The sequence below is a fragment of the Macrobrachium nipponense genome, chromosome 43, assembly GCF_015104395.2.
Source record: "Macrobrachium nipponense isolate FS-2020 chromosome 43, ASM1510439v2, whole genome shotgun sequence".
Taxonomy (NCBI): domain Eukaryota; kingdom Metazoa; phylum Arthropoda; class Malacostraca; order Decapoda; family Palaemonidae; genus Macrobrachium; species Macrobrachium nipponense.
Genome location: NC_061104.1, coordinates 46,135,893 through 46,160,892, shown reverse-complemented (window position 1 = coordinate 46,160,892; position 25,000 = coordinate 46,135,893). Strand labels below are relative to the sequence as shown.

At 39.5% G+C, this 25,000-nt stretch overlaps 1 long non-coding RNA gene across 2 annotated transcripts in view; it reads right to left on the bottom strand.

Annotated features, from left to right (window-relative positions):
• The window catches only part of LOC135213716 (uncharacterized), a 113,367-nt gene that overhangs the window by 22,707 nt on the left and 65,660 nt on the right, over positions 1-25,000 (bottom strand). For both annotated transcript variants that reach the window (XR_010314191.1, XR_010314192.1), the window contains exon 2: positions 20,338-20,453. This is a non-coding gene — a long non-coding RNA (uncharacterized LOC135213716). The remainder of the gene's footprint in view (positions 1-20,337; positions 20,454-25,000) is intronic.

The following is a 25,000-nucleotide window of genomic DNA, read 5'->3' as shown; positions in this document are numbered from 1 at the left end:
ACTTCACAGTATGGCTGACCACCTCACCTGCATCTAGTCCGTTCCTTCATACTCTCCTTCATACGGCCCGTAGGTAAAGGAGTAGAAAGAAAGTAGTAAAGAAAAAGGACCAGTCATCCCATTCATTCTACTTTCATACCTTCATCTTAGACTAGACACAAACTGACCTGCCAGGGGTACTGGATGAGCTAAATCAATTGTTGGGCCGCCACCACTGGACCCAAGGAAAAACTGTCCAAGGATCTATGGGCAACGTCTTTTAAATAAAATGAGGTGAAAGTTGTTTGGCGTTTCCAAACACCAGCTTTCAGAATTCTCTCCACAGACATGTTCTTCTTAAATGCCAAAGAAGCACTCAAGCCTCTGATGTCATGAGCTCTAGCTCTCTCCTGGATATTTGACCCCCTGTCTTCTGTCACGTAGACATTGTTGATCATCTCTCTTAGCCAAAATGATATTGTATTCCTGGACACTTCCTTCTTGTTCTGTCCTGTACTTACGAACAACCTCCGGCAACCCGGCCTGAGGTGCCTTGTTCTCCTTAAGTACTCTCTTAGTACCCTGACGGGGCACAGAAGCATCTCATCTTTGTCATTGTCTACAAAGTCTACCAAGGAAGGTATGGAAAAGGAGTCGAATCTGCCGTCCATTATTGCTGGGCTTTGAGTCTTGGCCCCGAATTCCGGAACAAACTCAAATACCATTGACTTCCAACCTATCGAGTGCTTTATGAGATATGACAGGCCATGTAGCTCCCCCACACTTTTGGTTGAAGCTAGGGCTAATAAGAAGACTGTCTCCAGGGTCAGGCTCCTATCTGTGGACTGCCTTAGTGGTTCGTAGGGGGGTTTTGTCAGACTACTCAGTACCATGGTCAGATCCCAATCTGGGGCTTTTAGTTCCTTTGGTGGACATGACTGTTCAAAGCTCTTCATCAGCATGGCCAACTCCCATGAAGACGAAATGTCCACCCCTTTCATTCGTAAGACTAAGGCTAGAGCAGCCCTGTACCCCTTCACTGCAGATACAGACATATGCCTTTCTGTCCTGAGATATACCAGAAAGTCTGCTAACTGCTGAATAGTGGTACCGAGTGGAGACAAGTTCCCTCTACGACACCAATAACAGTATGCCGACCACTTTCCTTGGTATACTGCCGCAGATGATTTTCTGATATTTCCTGCCATCTGAGTTGCTGCTTTTTGCGAAAACACACTCGCTCGCAGGAGATACTTGACAGTCTCCACCTGTGAAGCGATAGGGACTTCACCGACTGGTGGTACCTCCCCATGTGCTGCTGACATAGTAGGTTGCTCCATGGGGGTAACTCTCGGCATGTCTATTAGGAGTTCCAGCAGGTCCGGAAACCATTCTGCCTTCGGCCATAAAGGAGCTACCAGGGTCATTTTGAGGCTCTGAGACCGCATTACCCTGTTCAGAACCTGACGGATTAGACAAAATGGAGGAAATGCGTACACGTCCAGATTGTCCAAAGGGTGTTGTAGCGCATCTTCTGCTACTGCCTCTACGTCTGGGACTACCAAACAATACACTTCCAAATTTTTGTTGTACCTGGATGTGAATAGGTCTATGATCGGCCTTTCCCACAACATGAGCATCCTGTCCACTACCTGTTGGTGCAAGGACCACTCCGTTCCCAGTATCTGATCCCTGTGGCTCAACTTGTCGGCCACTATGTTTCTTTTTCCAGGAATATATCTGCCCCTGATGTCTACTAGGTTCTCTACAGCCTACTGATGAAGTCGAACTGTCATCACATGTAACTGCCGAGAAACTAGGCCTCCTTGTTTATTTATATATGCTACTACTGTGGTGTTGTCTGACATCAATACCACTGAATGTCCCTTTACTCTCTCCCTGAATTCCTGTAGAGCTAGAAACGCTGCTTTCAACCCCAGCACGTTTATATGGAGTTCTCTGTCCTCGCAACTCCATTTTGCTGACACCATCAACTCCTCCATATGGGCTCCCCAGCCTTCTAGTGACGCATCTGAGAACAGCAAGAGGTCAGGGGAGGGTTGTTGAAGGGGGACACCCACTGTCAGATTATCGTTGTTCACCCACCACAGCAAGTCTTTCCTCACTTCTGCCAACAAGGGAATTTGCTCGTATGGGTGATCTACTATTGGTGAACAAAACTCCTTCATCCTCCATTGTAGAGATCGAAGGTGTAGCCTCCCTTGTGGTACTAGCTTCTCCTAGGAAGTTAAGATTCCCAGTACTACCTGCCACTGCCTTGCTGGCTGTGCTTGTTTTCCCAGAAAGGCATTCACCACTTGTTTGCATTTCTCTATTCTCTGGTCTGTTGGGAATACTTTGGCTTTTATTGTGTCTATAACCATTCCCAGATACTCCAAACGTTGACTTGGATCCAACTGCGACTTCTCCTGATTTATCACAATACCTAGACTGTGACAAAACTGCAGGAGGGTTGCCCTGTCCCTGAGTAATTTCTCTCTGGACTTTGCTATCACCAGCCAATCATCTAGATATCTTATTAGCCTGATCCCATGAGCATGCGCCCACGTCGACACGAGAGTGAACACTCTTGTAAAAATTTGAGGAGACGTTGTCAATCCGAAGCACAGGACTTTGAATTTGAAAACTTTCCCCGCAAGACTGAAGCGGAGAAATTTCCTTGAAGACTGATGGACTGGTATCTGAAAGTATGCGTCCTTCAGATCGATTGTCAGCATAAAGTCCTTGATCCTGACTGCTTGTAGAGCCGTTTTTGGAGTTTCCATTTTGAAACTGGTTTTTCTTATAAACAGATTCAATGTTGACAGGTCGATTACTGTCCTCCACTCCCCGTTGGCTTTGGGTACCAGGAAAATCCTGCTGTAAAAGCCCTTTGACGGAATGGATACTTGTTCCACAGCCCCTTTTTCCATCATCTTCTTCACTTCCTCTTGCAGAATAATGGCCTTCCGAGATTCCTGAGCATAAGCGAGGTGAGGTAATGGCTGTTCTGTCAGAGGCGGGGTTACCTCGAACGAAATCAAATACCGACCCTGAGAACATCCACCACCCACTGCTCTGCTCCCAGATCCTGCCACACCTTCCATTGATTTGCCAGGCAACCCCCCTCCCCCCTCGTGTAGCCGAGTGATGAGAGGCGCCCATCCTATCTTCTTGAGCCTCTCCTTCTTCCTCTGTTGTTTCTATTGTGAAAGGGCTGATGAAATAACCTATTAGGGGAAGAGGGCCTTGTTGCTCTATTAGGGATGTTATGTCTCACTGTCTTCTTCCGAGGTATTTGCTGTTGCCTTACCTCCATAGAGGTAGCTTGACTTTTAGACGTTTTCCTAACTGCCTGCTGTACCAATCTATCGTTAGTGTCCATGCTTCTTCTATCTATAGCCTCTTCCAGTATGACCTCTGGCAACAGCAATTGCGACTCTAAGATATCCCAATTCCTCATCGCTAACAGGGAATCCAAATCAACAGTGCGGCTTAGTCTAGCCAACGCTGCATCTCTCCTCATTAACAGGATATTTGCCCAAACATTGGCACTTAAGTTTGTCAAGTACGCAATCGCTTTGGAACCTGATTGTAGTAATCTAATGAACATTGATTCATCCACTACCTTTCTTGTCACTTCTGAGGATGCAATCTTCGCCAATGCTGTTGACCAAAGATCTAACCAAGAAGCAGTCTGAAAGACAGAGGAAGATGTTGCTTCTAACGTAGCAGCCTCTTGGTAAGTCATTGAAGGGCACTCCATTTTAACCTGATCTAAGGTTAATCCAGGCCTTAACCTTACCACATTAGGGTTCACTTGCCTAGAGAGCAAAGGGACCGTCGGTGTCGTATAATATTTCCTTTGTTTCATCATTGGAGGAGGAATAAATTTAAATGATCTATTAGATCTTAAGGAATTATCTCTTCCTGGAATCCGTGCGTTTACGTTTTGTAAAACAGAGTGCACATGACTCGAACAAGGCAATTCATCAATACCTTGGTATCCTTTTTCAATCCAAATACCATGTCAATTCCCAGAGGAAGCATACTGGCAGGTGTTTCTGTCTTCTCCGAAAGGTTATTGAATTGACGAATCAAATCAATCACCTCCGCATACGAGGCCAGAAACTCTTGGTTTTCTCCTTCCTCCGGCTCTAACATACTGTGCTCCGCCACAGGGGATGTTATCTCCCCCTATCCTCTGACAAACAGCCAGGAATTTCACAGCCGCCTGCCCCTACGGCCGCGGCCTCTTTGATCTCTGATGGCTGCTGCCGGTTCGATCCCGAATAGTCAACAGGGGAACGAGAACGCCTCACTCTTTCTCTGCTCACGAATCTAGAGCGAGAATCTTGTCTAGACCTCCAAGATGAAGGCTCCCTTGAAATTAAGATAGCTTCGTCTCTATTAGGATTGCTATCGTTTCCGAGCGTCAGAGAATTCGGCCTCAATCTTTCATCCAGGCGGACAATGCCTTCCACGAACGTATCAGACGCGGTCACCAACTCTCTATTCTTCGTTCTTTTAATAGGAGCCTTATCATCCTTTGTCCGTATTTTAAACGGCCCTACGGGCGAAACTGGAACCTGCATTCTATTCTTTGCTGCACTTTTCGCCGCCAACGTTGATTTTGCCAGCGGTATCGTAGTCTTTGTAATCTGTACTGGCAACTCCGCATCGGCCGCTAGTCCATCTGCCGTCGCCTCTCTCGGTTGTTCAGACTCTTGCAAACGGCTTCGTCCGCTAGCTTTGTGCTTACCAGCCACTGACTTCCCGACTTTCCTGCTGACTGGGATACAACAGTCCTGGTCTGAACATGAAGAAGAATTCACTCTTCTCCTCTTAGCCCGAGGATGAGTCACAAAATCCCGAATCCTCCAACGCTTGACTGGCGCCCGCTGTGACGTCATCGAACTTAGCGATGACACTGAACTAGAGGAAGAAGACGAAGAATCACGCCTTTTCTTTTTGTCTTTCTTAGCCATTCTCTTCTCTATATCCTGTAATTTCTTCATTACAGTGTGTACTGCCGAGTCAGAAAGCGTATTTGAGTCCGGGTGCAGCGAAGTAGGCCAAGAAGCAGCAGTCTGTGACGTCATTGCGTCTGCCATATCGGTGTGTGACGTATGTTGTGACGTCACCAATCTTGTAGGGAGAGACTGTGTGGCTTCTGCTGGCATCCTCACGTTTGTCACCAAACTACCCCCCATGTTCTGCATCGCTGCAAACATAGAATTTGATGGCATACCTGCGGCATTATTTCCCATAAATTGCAAGCCAGGGGGATGAGGAACATTCAGCACTGCCGGACTCTGCTGAAATCGTGACGCCATATAATGCGACAGCAAACCCTCCAAGGTTGGTACACCTAGTAGGCCTTGCGCTGCCCACGTACCTTCCATCCTATGCACTTCGGGAGCCGGCACCTGGAACAAAGATGGCGATGCTCCCCCTCTACCTGCTGGGAACAAAGGGGCGTACATATTATGCATAAAATTACCCAAAACTCCTCCTGAAGTTTCCGATAACGAATCGCTTGGAGAAACCAAAGGGGTATGGGACAAATCAAAAGCAGGTGGCGAAACATATGGAGCAGTCTGGTTTATTGCTGATACAAAAGAAGCCGGTAAGGTTTGGTCGTCCAAAGATGGCGTCACCTCCTTCCTTTTGTACTGGCCTTTCTCATAAAACTTTTTCCACTGTTCCACCGACCAACCCTGACAAACAAAACATGGATTAGTAATCGTACATACGTTTTCCCTGCACCTACTACACATTGGATGAGGATCCGTCGACACCGAAGTTAGGAATCTAGAACATGGAAAGCCACTGACTCCTGGGCATTTCCTTTGTCTCCTCTTCGAAACGGCAGAAGATCCCGATGGTGAAGCGAAAATTTCCATCTTACCACTTATACGCTCTTACCGATCACACTCACACTGAGCACGCTCAGATGGTGAAGCGAAAATTTCCATCTTACCACTTATACGCTCTTACCGATCACACTCACACTGAGCACGCTCAGAGAAAGAAAAAGTAATAAGAAAAATAAAAATGAAATGGATAAAAAACGGGCAAACTGAAACGGCTTTAAATCAGATAGACAGTAAACACGTCTTATCTTAAAGGCGGTAGGAATATAACTGGTGGGTCACAAGACGCCGAGGCCATTCTGGGTATACATGTCCCATGACCTGGTATAGATGCCAATAGTCCCTGGATCTCACAAGTGTAATTTTAATTCTACCGGTTTCCAGCTCGGCGCTAGTAAATCCTAATGTTAAGACCGAAGGTTTGTTCCATATATGAACAACTTTAGTTCCAAGGTCACCACCTGACACCAGGCACCTAAATGTGACACCAGAGAAGTCCCGGCAGCCACAAATAGCAGTGAAAATACTGCATTCTAATTGATTAAACAGAAAATTATTAAAAAGGGAAGTGCCAATCGTCAAAACTATCCTGGTACATTAACTTAGCACAAAAATGTTTAAACTCTTCCTGGTGGCACAAAGGCCATAAGGCATACCATCTCCGGAGTAATGTCATCTAGAAAAGCTAATCTTAACAGTCCAAATGGGTTCTTCAAACTGCTGAGACAGCCAGATTCCACCTCTGCAATAACAATAGCCAGCAGTAACTACCTACACAGTTTGCTACCAGTTGGTTAGATGGACCATTCTTGACCATTCCATTCCAAAATCAAGAAAACAGAAATATTAACTGCTGTAGAATGAGATTTGATCAAGTGTGCTGGTGAGTGGAGGATTTGTTTGTATGGTGTTTTTAAGTTGCATGGAACCAGTGGTTATTCGGCAACGGGACCAACGGCTTTGCATGACTTTCGAACAACGTCGAGAGTTAACTTCTATCACCAGAAATACACATCTCTAACCCCTCAGCAGAATGCCCTAGAATCAAACTCGCAGCCACCGAGGTGGTAGGCCAGGACCATACCACTGTGAGTGAGTAGAGGAAGATCACAATAAAAATAATAAGGCATGGCTTGCTAAACTTGGCTCGGCCCATCAGTGATTTTTTCTATTAGGGTCTGATAATTCACAATGTTGCAAATTTCCAAAATGCCAGGATAACCTTCAGGCATTTGAAATGGATATCAAAAGATTGTGATGAAATTATTTAAGTGGGATATTGTAGCCTGTTAAGCCAAAAAAAGCTAAAAATGTGATTCTAATTTATTTATACTTTTGTTGTAGCTGACAGTGAGGTGTCAAGAATATTTGGCCAATTGCAGGAGGTTAAAACTTTCATTAGACCAACAGTGAGAGGGCAGAGTTTCAGTAGTTAAGCATCTTGTTGTTGAAGAAAAATGAAAAGATCAATGTGCAATGATTCAGTATGATTGAAGTGAGGGTGTATCTGGTATCCATAATTTGACTACCAGAGATGAAGCAATCCTGAAGATCTTCGAACCGGTACATTCAACCAGTAGATGTCTTGCAGTCTGAGGAACCAAGCAGTCATCACAACAGGGCTATGCCACCAATAATTTATGAATGCAGAACCACGGTTGGATTTTTGTACCTAAGGGTGACAGAAGTACAAAAATTAAGTGCTGATAAAACACTTTTTGCATCACAAAATATTGTGAAATTTTCATGGCCGCACAGCTCTAATTAAAACCAAACAATAACCTCAAATCCAACAACATCGCTGGATTTTCTTCCATCCATATTGCCTCGGTCCTAGCAATATGTTCCACCAAAGCCCCATTCATATCTGATTCAGTCATATTTGTTCTTATGGAAATGCAAACCATCACCTTTTTTATAGGAGTATTCTGCAGGAAAAGCTTGAATTGGTCATTGAATAACAAGGTAGTTAATAGGTGGATGTGGAGAGGGAGTATCCCTCACTCACCAAAATGCTAATTTTTGTGGAAGAAAACAGCTGCAACATTCTTGTCCCTCCCTAGAGGTTGAGGACTTGGAGGGTTTCGATGAGCATTTTCTGTCATTGCCAATTAATTTATGCATTCTTTTGCTGTTTGGTGCCTAACTTCAAGTTTCTTTTGAATGGAGAAAAATTATGAATAAAATCATCATGATGGAAGTGACTGTCTTTGTGGGCGGTTCATGTCACCTGTAACGAATAATCCTCCCTCTTTTTGTGTCACCTGCAAGGGTTAATCCTGTTTTAGGGCTTCTTACAGGGATTGTGGTGTTTGGGAGTCACTCCAGTGGGTTACATTTGGAAAGAATAAAATGCAATTGCAGGTCTCATTGGGGAGAAATACTTTCATGGAGATGCTCTGTAGCCCTTCAAGTTCTTTACTATCTCTGTTTTCCATTCTTGTTCCTTCTGTAAGTCCTGACCCTTTTAGGTGGGTTAGCACTAGGCCTTTTAAACATGATCATGAACTTTTGCTCAAGGACAATGCAGTCTGTGAGGGAAGTGATCTGTCAGCAATTATCTAACACTGTTGAAGTAACTGAGTAGACCCTCTTTTATAGCCTTCTTTGATATCCTTAGTGGAGGAGAAGAAGGTTGTTATGTATGTCTTAATGTAAGTGCAACATGTTATGTAATGGGCACAAGCTAGATACATAAGATCTAATTTATTTCTAATCCTCCTCCCCATCAACAAATATGATGGTGTTATACCCGCAGCATTATGTACAGTTGTTCACATCATCATTGGTTGTAACTATAAAATCACTCGTACAAATCTTTGCAACACATGGTTTGCCAGAAAGACTAGTGACAGACAATGGTTCACAGTTTACTTCACAGGAGTTTACAGAATTTCTGAAGGTAAATGGTATACTGCAACATACATTATCAGCAACATACCATCTATCAACGAATGGTGAAGCAGAAAGATTTGTCCAAACTTTCAGACATAATATGAAGGTAGCATCTCATATTGCAAAGTTCATACTATCCTACAGAACAATCGTACACAGCACTACAGGTGTACCACCGTCACATTTGTTGATGGGTTGATGAGGAGGAGGATTGGGAATAAGTTAGATCTTAAGTATCATAGCTTACAGTCAGTTAGAACAGAAAGGTTATGACCAAGTAAAAGAATTTCCTGGGGTAAGAAAGACATTACACTCCTTCAAGTCATATTATGTAAGGTCATACAATACACCACTGAAATGGGTACAAAAAGAAACTGTCAGGAAGATAGGAAATTTACATTACGATGTTAATGTCGGTGGAAAGATTGTAAAACGTCATGTTGATCAGTTACAGTTATTCAGTATAAATCATACAGAAGTACAAGATTCAAATACCTCGGACTTAATTAAGTCAGATGTACAAAATGCTCACCAAGATTTTGAACCACCAACTGTAAATATGGAGGAAAATCTCACACCAGCTCAGAGCACACATATAGTACATACTCAATAACTGAACGAGTAGAGGAAAACCTGAAAGATTAGATTTGTAGTGTTGAGAAACAAACAGTTGTGTTTCTTAGTCACAGGTAAAGGGGGAGGAGACTGTTCTGTACGTCTTAACGAAAGTGCAAGAAGTTTTGCAATGCTCTAATGCACATATGTTTGTTATGATCCTATTCAATAATCTCATATATTTTTGTAAATGGAACTCCCACCACCCAGGACTTTGCAAGGAGTAAAACTATGTACTGCTTTATCATAACTTCTAAAAAGAAATGTACCGCCACATGCGTTGGAGCACATCAGAAGAAAGGAAGATCAACTTATGATCTATACAGATGGATCAAAAAACAACACTGGAGTAAGAGCTTCAGCATTCTCCACAGATAAGTTAGTTAAGGTAAGTCTTCCCCCAATATCATCAGTATGCACAGCTCAACTCACAGCCATATGAATAGCACTAGGCATAATATCTGAGAAGAGGCAATTTCCACCATAATTTTCAGTGACTCACGAAGTGCTATTGATGCTATAAACAAGTACAAGTCTACAAATCACCTTGTACAAGAAATCCACACAAAAATACACCAACTAATTCAATCAGGACTATTAATAAAAATATGTTGGATTCCAGAACATGTGGGAATTGAAGGAAACAAAAAAGCAGATACAGCTGCCAAATTAGCTTGCACTATTCCATCAACAATGACACATGCCCCAGTATCAGACTGGATAACCTCAATGAAGCCTCTTAATATATCAAGACTGGTAAATAGATTGGACATCAGTGCCAACTACAAACAAACTGAGAAATATAAAAAGTGAAGTTAATTCATGGATGTCATCCTCTCAAAAATAGAGCTTAAGAAGTGTTACTAACAAGAGTACGTATAGGCCATACTAGATTTTCACACTGTCTTTTGATGTTAAATCCACATCCAGACCCAATGAAATGTAGTACATGCCAGACACCAATTACTGTCCAACACTTATTAGTTGTGTGTTCAATTTGGAACCATCAAAGAAACTTATAGTTTCAAAACTCGAACATTAAAAGGCATTCTTGATGAAGGCAAAGATTTTGTATTTAATAGGATCATCATTTCCGAAGTATAACTGGTTTCCGAAATTGTCTAATTTTTTTTTTCATGATTAATTCCTGAAAACCAGCCCGAGAAGAGCCGTTGTTAGGCTCAGAGGTCCGGATAAACCAATCCTTTATAATACGTAATAATAATATATTTTTGTACACTATTCTACTACCTCTTAAGATGTAACTCCATCAAGATACTTCAGCTCGAGGAAATTTGTATAATTCATCTGGAAAATCTCCAGCCTATGATGAAGAAGAATGGGATGGTCGAATGTACATTAAAATACCATCTTTACTCTCCTATATGTAAGAGGCAAGGAATCACATTGTGGGGTAAATGCCAAATAGCATATTCCACAAAGGTCTTGTCACCTGAGCCTCCCTCTGAGGTAGTTCCTGATGGATCTACTGCCTTTTTGGTTTTGATGACTGCTGCAGATGGGGATCTTCCTGTTGCAGTAATCTAGATAGGCTTTCTTAGCTCCCAAGATACTTTGCATGCTGCTTGGGAATAAGATCACTTTTTCCAGGCAAGAAGGCGATCTGTCATGAGGTAGTTGCGCTTCTGCGAATGCCATGACTAACCAACTCAAGCTGCCACCAAGTTAACACTGAGGTAAACAACTAGAAGCTATCACCAATCTGAAGCATAACACTTCGAACTGACAAACACAGACACAGCATAGGTACTTCCGACAGCTCTGATGAATGAACTATTGAAAGTACATGTACTTCATATCTACCGAAAGCATAGTCTCCCCCTCTGATGGATACCAACATAATTCACATTATTTCCGTCTTGATATGAGTCTATGAAACAAACTCACTCAGGGGAGAGAGGTTTATCACTAGTCTCCAACAGCCAACTGCATTCTCCATCAAGAAAATCTGACTGTAGAAACCCAGGAACAAGTGCTCTACAACTTCTATGGTGCCTTCTCCCACATCAATTACACATGGTCTGACAGGGATAGACGTATCTGCAAATCTGAAAGATAGAAGTGGAACTTTTTTGTTCATCCAAGAGGAGAGGACAAATGTCCAGAAACAAAGGGCTATAATTGTCCCAAAGGACTGCTCCCTACACCTACCATATGGCTTAATGGCAAGACTGGCAACTCGCTACTTGTGGCAGCAGAGGAAGGGGGATCACCACCCTCAGCTACTCCCTCCCTTCTTTTTCCCCTTTTCTCCCTCCTTGGCATCACCAAAGGAAGGTGAACAAAATGCTTGAGGAGAAGGCTCGCCACCTTCTTAGAGTTAGAAGGTTGAGCTACTTGCCTGGGTTTCTGAAGAGCAGGCTTCCTCAACAACCCAGACTTGGAGGGTTTTGTCAGACCCACAGGTTTAGCCAAACTGTCTTTGAACCTGAAGGCTTAAATGCAGCGCCGGTGATGAGAGGATCCCAGGGCTCCATGACTCTACGATCTCCTGTGGCTGCAACCTTACTATTTGAAAAGAGTAGCTGAGCCTAAAACTGAACTATAGTGACAGGTTACTCCCAAAGAGAAACTTTCCTAAAGAAAAAGTGATAATTACGTATGTCTTTCCCAATGGCTGGTACTCTGATGTGCCAGGAAGATCAGGGTACTATTCACTGGCACCAGCAACCTCCTGAATACTGCTTTCTAGCTCCTAAATGAGATGTCTGACAAGGTGGAGACTTTTACTGCATTCAGCCAGAGATCACGCCACAAAACAGTCGAGAGAGACATCTGGAAACTCTCCAACTCAGCAACCTAAGCTGCAGTGAATGAAACACCCTTCTGACAAAGCCTCTCCGGCATCAGGTAGGTTGTTTACCAACATGCAGACTAACAAATCTTGCACCAATGCAGTGGCCTCCACATCTTCTGCCACATAATACCTCCTCTGGCATGAGAGCAGGCAGGGGAAAGGAGGCTGCACGATCTGCTGGAGGCAAGGGAACTCCGACCTGCAGATCAAGGCACATGCCTCCTCCCAAACACTTTGCAATAACTGTGGCTATGGCTACCAGAATGAGGACTGTCTCCAAAGTAGAGTATTCCAAAAAATCAATTATGTAGACAAGACAGTCTACTGATACAAAACTGCAGTTGCCTCCCCAACCTTATTCCACTCAAGGATGAGTGTATCTCTGACGAGGGACTGTCTGGTCCCATCCCATCCCCCAAGACATAATTTGCCTCTTCTTCAGCCAGAATTCTGATCCCTAGGACATTCATGGTCCCATACTGAGCAGCTAGACAAGCTTCAGCCAGAGAAAATGTACAAGAGCACCATTGTCACTATCAGAACTCTGTTCCAATTTCAGACACCACTGCCTTTCTAACTCTAAAGCTCAATACTACAGAATCAGAGGACAGAGGGGAAGGAAGGGCCCTTGTACCAACCATTCCCCTCCCCTCCCACCCAGGTGGCAAACTGTGCACACCAGAGATGGAAGAGGTCAAAGAAGCTCTCTCCCAGGAGAGGAAGTGCCTGGATCATAAATGTTACTGGGAACTAGACTGTATAGAGCATGTGAATAATACAGGTTCCATCCTGCAGCCTCCCCCTGTTTTCAGCACAAACCCAATCTGCTAACCAAGCCCAAGACAGGTGATTGGGTTATGCAATCCCCTCACTGTGCAACCCAGAGGAGGTGCAGGGAGAAGGGTTGTACTGCCTACCTCACTTCCTATGACCATCTGATTGTTCAGATGTGAGCCTGGGCACTCATGGTGTGACAAGACAAAAGCAGACCTCAAGACTTAGTGAGCTGTCACTGTGTCGCATGCCCTACTTATGGTAGATCAATCACTGCCGGATGATTGTGAGCCTCCACTCTCCACTGAGCAAAGAGAGCATTTAGAAGAAGCCCTCCTAGACTTCTTATGCAAGGCCGATGACTTTCCCTTCTACTTCTGCCTACTTAATGGGAGACAGTCCAGGAACAAGGAGGAAAATTAGTCCAACAATGAAGATGAGGACGAAGAAAAACAACACCGGAAGCGCTTCTTCCCTTTCCTTTTTATTGGTCTTACTTGCCTTACACACTGAAAGACTGGCCAAGGCAGGTGCTGATATATGAAGTCACTCCCACTGCAGAATCCACCGTGAGTAAGATTATTGCTTCAGGAAGGTGTTCCCTTCTGTAGAAATTGACAAAGCTGAAAAAGCTGTAGACCCATCAGGAACTACCTAAGAAGAAGGCTCAGGTGACAAGACCTCCTCCACCAGGTTATCAAGGAAGGCTATAAAAGAGGGGCTACTCAGGTACTCCAACAAAGAAAAAAGCTTATGGGTACCTGTAACATCATCATCATTATTAGATAAGTAGCAGGGCGAGACGATTACTGATAGCGCACTTCCCTTAGAAACTGCTTTGTCCTCGAAGCAAAAGTTCATGATCAGGTTTAACAGGCCTAGTGGTAACCCACCTAAAAGGGGCCACTCACAGGAGGAACAGGAATGGAAGACAGAAAGGAACTTGAAGGGTTACAGAGCATCTCCATAAGAATATTTCTCCCCAAAGAAACCTGCAATTGCATTTTATCCTTCCTTCCAAATGTAACCTACTGGGGTGAGACTCCCATACACCACAATCCCAGTAAGAAGCCCTAAAACAGGACAAACGCTTGCAGGCTGCAATTAAAGAGGGAGGATTATTCATTACATGTGATGTAATGAATAATTCTTGGGAAGCTTGAGGTTTAAGTCAATGGCGCCTGTGTCTTTCTTCCATGTGAATGGGTTTCATCTACTGAAAAAATAATAAAAACAATAATATTAATATTAATAATAATAAGAAATAATATGAACCACCCACAAAAGGCAGGCACATCCATAACATGATGTTATTCATGTTTTTTTCTATATTTGAAACAAACACGAAGCAAGGCAAAAAAGTAAAAATAAAAATGACACACATAAGTGACAATGAGCACATACTCATCCAAACACTCCCAAATTCTCAACCTCTACAGGGGGTCAAGAATGTAGCAGCTCTATTTTCTATTATGGCCAACAGAAGAGGGAGTAGTATAACGTTTGGTGAGCGAGGGATACTCACCCTCCACCTATTAACTACCTTGGATACCAAGTTTTCAGATCAATTCAAGCTTACACTGAAGGGTACTCCTATACAAAAGGTGATGGTCTGTATTTCCATAGGAACAAATATGACCGAATTGGATACGAGGGACTTTTGTGGAACATATTGCGAGGAAAAAGGACTGCACCTGGATTTTTATGGATAGCTGAAAATCCAATGTTAGTTTTGGATTTGAGTTTTGATGTTTTCAAGTAGCAACAAAATTTTATGACCATGTCACATAGTACAGTACTTCTAGAACTGTTAGACCACGACAATTTTACAATATTTTGCAAAGCAGGAAGTGTCTTATAAGCACTTACAGTAATTTAAGTAATTCAGTCACTCCCACGGCTATAACAACGCCACCTTGTTTCTGCATTCTTAAACAACTAGTGTAAGCATGTTGTGGCAAGTACTTATTTCTCCAGACTGTATGAATGTACCAGTTTTGAAGATCAAAATTGCTTCCTCTCTGGTTGTCTAACTCAGCATACCAGGTGCACCCTCACTCTAATTCTTGGAGGGGTATGTTTTAATTTTAGATCTTTATATAAAATATGATAATCAACATATTTTTCTGATGGTCCTTTGCAGTTGCTATACTTCTGCCCAAGATATAATCTTGATTATTTCTACTTTCTTTCCATGTTTTCAAAATTAAGTTTTCTTTTGATACATAATGGATTAGTTAACTTATATCAACAGACCTTTGCTGCTCTTCCCTATGAATTGGCAGCAATACTTTTCAGTTCCTGTGACAACATAATGTCTTTCAGATTAAGTAATGATCAGATCAGATCGAGATATACGTACTCTGATTTCTGTGGTATCAAGTCTTCTTAGATAAAGTTCTGAATTCACTGTTTTACTTGAGGGTTCTCTTCATCATCTCAACTGTTATTAACAATTAAGCTGGTCCCTGAAGCTTCAAGCATCATTTGGTCCTACTAGATATTCCAGCCTTTTATATAGTACATATGTTGGCAATGTTTTTATTTTCCATCCTTTTCCAGTAACAATCTGTTGCCTGTTTTGACAGCATCGCTGGTCTGGAATCAGTTACTGTAATAATTATAGCACTGCCTTATTTTACTTTTGGGGGGGAGAACAAGTTTAAGTGATTTTACATTTTCCTAAAGCAGAGCAGGTACTTACTGCATGTGGTTATTTTTTTAAGTGTATCTCCTCAGCTATTTAAAAAAAAAAATTCAAAATTTTAGGTGCTAAAAATATTTTCAAAACTTCTTCCTACACTATTAATGACTCCAATCAATAATCTTTTTTTATTTGCACAGAAAATACATGCCTTAATTCCACAGGGCCTTTAGTGCATGTTTTAAACAGTTTCACTGTCATTTGACAAAGATACAAGGCTTAATCAATATATTCAACACATGTTCAACATATTGTTCAGCAATACTTGCTGTATAGTAAATGAAGTCTCAAATTGGAATGTAATGCTTTTGAACGTTATTTAATTCTACAACCTTATTTGGTTGATTGTATAAATAATTGCAAAAACATTATTGGTTTCAATGTGGAACATAATATAGTACACTAGTTCCTCTGTCATTTCATACAGCAGCTGAAGAAGAGGCAGGAATATAATTCCCTACTGATTGAATTGTTTAAGATCATTAACATGCCAATGAATCATGTAGATATTGATGGTATTATGCAAGGGTGGACAGATAATTTTACAAAAGTAATACTGCATTATTTAATATGATTGGAACTGTATTTTTGTTCTTTAAATATTTCTGGTTTTGTAGTTAACTTAAGGTTGCTATGTTTCAGAATAGGGTTCAAAATTTGTATGTCTTCATGTACATATATTAATAGGCTAACATACATCCTTTTACATGGGACTCGACGTCTGCTGTTTCTTTTGAACTATATTTTACAAATTTTCTTATTAGACTATTTTGATACAATTTCAATTTACTACAAATTTAAACAAAATTTTACAGCCACAAGTTTTTCTATATCTCTCAATCTGCCATTTTATGATTTTAATCTTTGCCGTAGGTGAGGTCAACGATTGGTGATAGAGTGATTTTACCTAACCTTTTATATTCACTGTGCTCTGTAATCTGTTTTCAAGCTGACACAACAGCAGTTCCACCCTGGTAAGGAAGCTATGCCCCTCTGTCATCAGTGAGGGTCAGAAGTTGGCTATCAGACCAGAAGAGCAAATGAACACAAAGACAAAGGGGAATGTACCAAGGAGTGGAAAAAGTGTTGCACCCAATAGAACTACTGTACTAAAACTCAGTTAACCATTACTGACAAGGTTATTTTAAACAAAACTCGTCTAACATGCAGACCTGCAAAACAATTTTTTATACTTTGTAAAGGAATTTGTTAGCCTTGATCAAACTCGGAAATGTAATACCGTGGACCCCCGTATTCGCGGGGATGTGTACCAGACTCCCCAACAAATAGCTAAAATCTGTGAATGCTTACACCCCTCTAACTATGCTTAAAACTGCTTATTTTGTTAGTTCAAACACAAGAAAAACCCTCTTAAAATGCGTATACCCGAGTATTTTAATAGTTTTATCATAAAAAGTGCACTTAGTCATAATATTGATATGAAAACACAGCAATCAGTGAATATTTCTCAGTGAAAAATACAGCGAATAGGCAAAGTTCCCGTGAATAATGGGTAGATATGATCCAAAGAGAAATCTGCAAATAGATGAGTCCCAGAATCTCAAGAACATGAATACAGGTGGTCGACTGTGTCTTGCCTTCTAATATAATGACGCAATTTTCATTACATAATGAACTACGATAGTATACTAGTATATCATACGTAAAATTATGATGAAACCATCAGAAATATTTAACGTGTCCTTTATTAAAAGCAATTTGTCATATTTTGTAAATGGAAAGAAAGTAACGGATACTGCAAATTAACGGACAGGCTCTAATCCTTGTCATCTCCCAAACTGTATGACGACGAACAAGAAATATTATGTAATTAAAAATTAACATCTTTTATAATTACTTTCTGGGCTTTATTTTCATACTTTGTACAAACCTTTGGTCCAATCCCTAAATATAATAGTAAAGGGGTTTGGGAATGGGACTATTGTAACTTAATGGATATTAACTATTATTTACTTAATAACTTATCAAGTTAAATAAAATGAGAACTACGTATTGCACAATGGAACTGGTGTAACAGTTAATTTCTTAACTGGAACCATATCATCTCAATATTATTACCATTATGCAGTTTATCCAGGCCACTGTTCATTGTTGTCATTCCAATGTGACTCCCTCAGCTGTCACTCACGGTCTGTGTAGAGTAGCATATTTGGCAATGTAAGGCACCTCAGGTGGTAATATTCCCCAGACTGATAAGATAATTTACCTTGAAGAATCATTCAGATCTATGGATGCCACTAAATCTCCCTTCTGGATGCACTTCCTTACCAATAGGACTCAGAAATTGTTTTTTCTGCATTTGCCAGTAACCTTGGATGCCAATTGGATCTTGCAATAGAAACCAGTAACCTTTCTAGAAAAATGCTTTATTGCATCCGTGCTCTTCAAGCTAGCTATTGCCAAGAGTTGTAAACCTTCCTCAGCTCGGTAGAAATTGTGGAAAAATAGGAAGACCATGGTCCTTCAGACACACAAGAACAAACAAAATATCCATGACAACAGCAGCATGATTCACTAAGTAAAAGGTTAATTTGTTTCCTAACCAGTCAAAAAATTTTCTACATTCTAGAAGTTTAGGCCCTGCTGGAAAAAGGTCCATACAACTCTGACTGGAGATGATCTGAGACTGTAACCCCTTGTTCACCATTAATAAAGGATACTATGTCATGAAGAAAAGGGAGAAGTTCAGCAACCTTGACCATTCCCCTATACGATGCTTTTAGGTCCTTGTAAGTTCTTACCATTAATCTATCATATTATTATTATTATTATTAAAGTAGTTTAACCAGACCACTGAGCTGACTTTCAGCTCTCATAGGGCTGGCCCGAAGGATTAGATTAAAATTAAAAAAAACCATGTCTAGGCCAGAGGCAAAGCTCTGGAACCGAAGTGTTTTTTCGGTGTGATGACGAATGAGTGAAAATTAAACTAAAAACTGCACAAAGGCACACACTCACACAGGAACACATGTAAACTATAAATACATTTACTCATATATCCATATTTTCATAAAAAAATCAAATCAGAATAAGTTAAGTAACATTTAAAAGTTTTGTTTTAAAATTCATTAGTCTAATAATTTTCGTATTTTCAAAGTTTACTTAGATTTATATTTTATCAACTAAATTGCACTTCTTTAAGAACTTAAAAATGGGCATGACTGAAAATGCATAATCTATCATAGGATCTGAATAATAATATGCTTTTAATGGCTAACATGTCTACTGGTGCTTCCTTGCCATCATCAATTTTTGAGATCTTGATTATGGGTATGACTGAACCCAAGTTAATGGCATGGCAGATTCATTCCTGACCTCAAGCAAATGCTGCCATGTCATCTTCTATTCATGCAAGTCTTCATTATCATAAGCATTTCTCTCAAAGATACTTTCTCCACTGGTAGTAAGAAAGGTGCACTACAGATCCAGTCTGTGCTCCCTTTACTTTCCTGATTGGTATGTCCTTTTAAAGTACAGAAATGAGTGTACACTAGCTGCAAATCAAAACAGGAAAGAACAGCATGGAATACATACACAAAACATGACACTAGTGACCATTACATTATAGCAAGAAATGGTAATATTTCACTTACAGGATCCACCACAGTGGAAGAGAAAGCTTTGTCTACGGACAGCATGATGAGGAAGAGCAGCAGCTCCAGCATGTCACTTTCACAATGCATATTCTGGATCTGATTCTGGTCACCTGGTGATTGGAGGTGCTTATTGTGCCTTCTGCAACTATGTACTTCCTTGAATCAGAAAAATATTGCTTGCAGGAACTGAGTAAAAAAAAAATATATATATTGCTTGCAAAAACTGGGTATTCATCATCTCTGACCAGAGAAGACTGTTCTGAACAATTATCTTTTCTCCTGGTCACTCTTCCGTCTATCTTGGTTTGGATAGGATGAAACACGGAAGACGATGACCAGCCTCCCCTATACACCACCCACACCTGGCTCCCATTTCGTAGCTTCAACAACTGGTTCTTATTTATAACACCAATGATTGACATTCAAGTGTCCTTGTCCAGGTTCCTGCACAGTAGTATCCCTAAGAGCTTCACTGGGCAGCTCCCCAATGTCCCTGGTTACTTTGCCAATTGTCACAGTCCATGACCAACCTGCTGGAATCTTGCCGACTGTATCATGTTAAAGAACCAAGCCAAACAATTGAGAATTGGAGAAAGCAGTTAATGTACAAATGTAATTACTTAATATATGACTGAAAACAGTCACACCAGAGAGCACACTGGATTCTGATGGCAGATGAAGAGCATTCTCAAATAAATCAAGAGAAGAAATATTCAGCTGATCACAGATGAAGTGAAAAGAATCCTAAGAGAACATGCACATACATAATAGACAAAAACATTTCACAAAGAACCTCAGATATTTAATGGTGAATGGTTTAGCTGGGTCACTTCCCACAGTAGTGGGGTTTTCACCCTAATTTAGCAACATTAAGGTAATCCAGGGTGTTTTATTCAAGAACAAAAGAAGCTTGCTATTCATGTAAAAATAAGGCTTGTTATCCATATGAACACAGTAACTCCCAAAACTTGGCCAGACCGGTGAGACAATCCATATCACCAAAATATACTTAAACTACTGATATGATGGATCTATACATTTTAAGTACATCTTACTTACAGAAACATTTTATAATTCTGTAAAACTTGGGTGCACCTTCTAGTTCATTTGAGTGCTCTGTCAACTGCTACATCAAGTATTACTTCAGTTCACTGCATCTCTGAATAATGGGTGACCTAGTATTTGGCAAAAAAATAAAATATCATTAAATAATTTTCACATATTTCTTCATCTACCTCACTTCTTTTCTGGTTAAATTAAAATGAGCTAACCATTTTTAAACACCTTCAAACATAGTAAGTAAAGAGGAGTGTCTTTCCAGTAACTTAGAATCTCAAGGAAACCAAAGAAATTTGTTGCAATATGCACTTGCTTTGTTCTAGTGCGGAACCACCTATGTAAAATATCACAAGGAATCTATTAAAGCTTATTTTATTTAAACAAATTTCTTGTCTTTTTTTTGTTCAACATTCATACCACTAACACAACTACTTTTCCAAAGAAATTCAAGATTTCCAAATCATACATCCATAACCACAGACAGTGGGGACTGGGTCCATCTTAATTTGATAATGATTTATGTACGCCATATTCAAAAACCTAATAACTGTATTCCTACCTAAATTATGTTGAAAGTCTGACCTCTTTTACCATCTAAACACACACTGGCTACAAAAGCACAAATTTGTTCTTACCTTCAAAGGAACAGAACTGGTTTATGATTTAGAAAATTGGAAGAAAATGTTCTAAGGATTATATAGTATCCCACCAAATCCACAATTAAAAGTCGGTCAGACACCTGTCACCCTAAAGAAGTACTCTGTGAGGCTACAAAATATGAACACAGGCAAAGAAGGAGTCATAAAATTACAATTATAATATTGGGTTTCAGAGAGAACAAGATGAAAGAAATGATTAACAAAGCCAAGGAAAAGGAACCATGATTGTGAGAGGATGAGCATCATGGAATTCACATTTCATAAAATGTTACTGTAAAAGAAACCTTCCACATGAAAGTGTCATTTGCAAATCTAATAACATCAATTTATCACAAGGTAATTCTTATAAACCAGTAATGATACAGTAATAATGCTCTCACTCTCATACTCAATTTGAATGTTACTGAACTATGTGAATTACATCTAAGAATACATCACAATGAGGTTTTGTAACTCGTGAACAAATCAGTGAAGGTCGGTATCTACCGACATGAGCTATACAGTATTAGCAAATAAATGTTCAATTTATGAACTTAATGATGGCCAACCCTTTTAAAAAATTTTTTACATGGAAAATCAATGTGCATAAATCTGAAGGTTTGTGATTCTCATTCTGAAGACTTTTCTTTATTTATAGAACTTCTTTTGTCTCCAAATGCAATGCCTTATAACTTTTCCTTTCTTCCTATTGGTTGTCAAACTACATTAAACTTTCCTGTTCAAGTTCATGTCCATTTCAAATCCATTGAAGCACAAGTCCATTTTCCTAATATGTGAGAATATGGCTGACAGAATGCCTTTCATAATAGGGATTTGAGAAATATTTATAAGAATAAATGTTTTTGGTTGACATAACACCAGGTCTTGACATTTATTTGTCCAGTATGTACAATTATGATTAACACCTAAGATTAAATTCTTGTTAGGTGACAAAATATGGTCAAAGTTACATGACCACAGTATAACTTATAATCAAAATCAATACTACTACATATAGTAATAACCACAAGAAACTACTTCACTGCAAGGGAGGAGAGAAGCCCACTAAAAGCACATGCTGGGATTCCCACTTCTGCTACAATATTTCATTATTTTCTTTTCATATTTGACTTAGTTTTATGCAAAGATTAGCATGCACAACATACATATCACAATCATTTTTTTTACATATTTCAAAAGTTAAAAAATTAATATCTACATAGATTAACTGTTGTGTTCAAGTCTTCTTTCCATTCATGGAAAACACTTATGATTTGCAAAGGAGAGACAACCTACTTATGTTTTTAATGTATTTGCTTACTTTTATGATTGATTCACACGTACTACACAATACACAAATAGTAATAAATTAAAAGTTTTTCAAAGAAAGTGTCAGTCTACTTCTGTTCTTGACAATTCTGTGATATCTCCAACTCTATTTAAAATGTATTTGTTACACGGTACAATGGATTTTGACTTCTATAGATAGATTAAGAAATATTTCAAACCAGAATAGTTTTATAACATTACTTTCACTTCATGAAATGACCATTCCAACTTCCTAGGCACATTACTCAATCCATTTGATGCAATTATATTGCAATCATGAAGTTTACTGAAATTAAAAATATACAGCTATGTTATTATTATCATATGTACAAGGTGGCAACCGTCTGTCAAGTTTCTTTGCGCATTGTGGGCTCCTGTTGGTTGCATTTTTCAAGAGAGGCTTTCATATTGCGATTTTTGCTTTTCTGATTTACTTTTAAAAAGATGGGTTCACCCTATATGAATGAGTTTTGTATAATAAGAGGCATTTCCTATTTCTAAGCCTACCTCACATATTAGGAACTTGCATAAAGGAAGAATGGACAGTGTGTGGAGAATGGAATTGTCTGCTTAATATTAATATAATGAAGTTTTACTAATATAAAGTGAGCAAGTGAACATGCTCTCACAAAGTCTTCCACCCAAAAGTTGAACCCAAAACAGATGACTAATTCACTGTAAATCTTTGCAAAACAAACCCAGAGGCTTTCTTCAGGAAAGGTCTTTCTTGCATCAGTTACTACTAAATTATCATAACATATGTTTTCTCCAAAACTTCCAATAATAAAAACTGAAATTTTATTAAAAAATCAGAAACTTTAAGTCATTAATCAACAAAACCATCTTTTATATTCTTTAAGAGGCCTGTGATGAGGTGGGATGCACCATGTACAGGCAATGTTACAGGGCATGTTGAAGTTTTATTTTATTTAAGTTTTATTTAATTAACAAGTCAACTAAAAACTAAATATTTATTTCTATTATGCCCAATTTTTAACTAAAACATGGAGCATTCCAGTTGACTGCAATAAAAATACAATAATCCTTGTTTACTACATTCAGGTTCACTATACAACTAATATTTATACACCAAAATATGAACAGTCTTTAATCACAGCATGTATATCAACCGCTACAATTACTTTGCTCTTGTGATTTTATTTACCAATTATTACCAATAGCATCAATCTTGATTATAAAGAACAAAGACTTGTATTTTTCTTGGGTGAATCACTGACGAAATTGGCTAAAACACACGTAATGAAACTAGTGATTACAAAATCGCAAAATTTGTCAGTCACTAAAACTGTAATTAAATATATGGCAATAACAACACTACTAATCAATATTTGAAATACTTTCCCTCCAATAGTGAAACGCTGGAAAAAGCTAGTTAATGTTTTGTAAGAAATCATAATGTATCCTTTTAAGCACTGCTGATTCACTCTCAGTCACATTATCAAGAACACAGGTGATACACCAATCTAAGTCTGGGGATTCCTGTCTCAAAAAAAAACTTTCCTGCTCTGAAGTCCAATAAAAGAAGGAAATTTTCAAAAGTACATTCTTTCTCAATGAAGGCTTTGCCAAGGTTGTGTGATCCATTATCATAGCTCAAGTGTTACTTAAGGTTTTCCCTTATGGCAAATCATGTCTCATAAGTTCTTGCCATTTCTATCTTGTGCATTTTCTAAATTCTTACTGGTCAAAGTCCTAATTTTAACCCATCAACATGATTTGTTCAACTCTTGCAACAGATCAGTACCATATTACTTCTCTTTATCTTTATCAGTTGCCCAAAACATGTCATCACACAAGAATCACAATCTTCCATCTTTTCACTTACCTAACTTCCATCACACATGTAACCTTAAACATCTCTGACATGTTATGTTTAATAAATAGTGTTGTGTTCACCAACTTTATCATCACTACAGCAGCCACACTATCACTGTCCGAACTACAATGTCTTTGCTTTCATTTTAGTCACATTTACCAATGTTTTGCCAATTTTTTCTCTCCCCCTCCACTCGACACATTTAAGAACACTTCTGCAGTTAACAAGCCATCTGTTTCCTCTTCTATACTTCTTGGCTGCTACCTCCAACATTTTGATATATGGTGTTCTTAACAAACACTAAAGTTTGTCAGATTCTCCTAATGTACCAACAAATATCTTTACTCCTGATTATACTCAATGAATCTTTCTGGTAGTACATACACTGTCTTCCAAATGCTCATTTCATTGCTTCTCTTGGTAGTGTATGCCATCTTGGAATCTAAAAATACACATTAAATTTTTTTATAATATTGATGTAGTAGTTGTCTTATTACGACTATCTAGGTGAATGAATTCCAAGGGCTAAGATTACTCCCATAATTTCACAATGTCCCAGCAACACTAAAATTTTTCGAAGTGTTGTGCTTAACCTTTTCCTATTTATAATTTACACCTTCCATACACTTTTACTAACTCTTATAAAGTCTGATTCTCTAGCTACTTTCATCAAACCATGCAATTTTATTCATTCATACAAAACAAAAATGCTTATTCCAAATGCACTTCCACACAAGAGCAAATAAATCCTCCCACATATGAAAAGTGATGAATATATATACTAATACAAATTAAATACCTTAAGACCACAGAGTAATTCCTATAACTCCTTCATGGCTTGTATGAAGGCTTTGTTTTT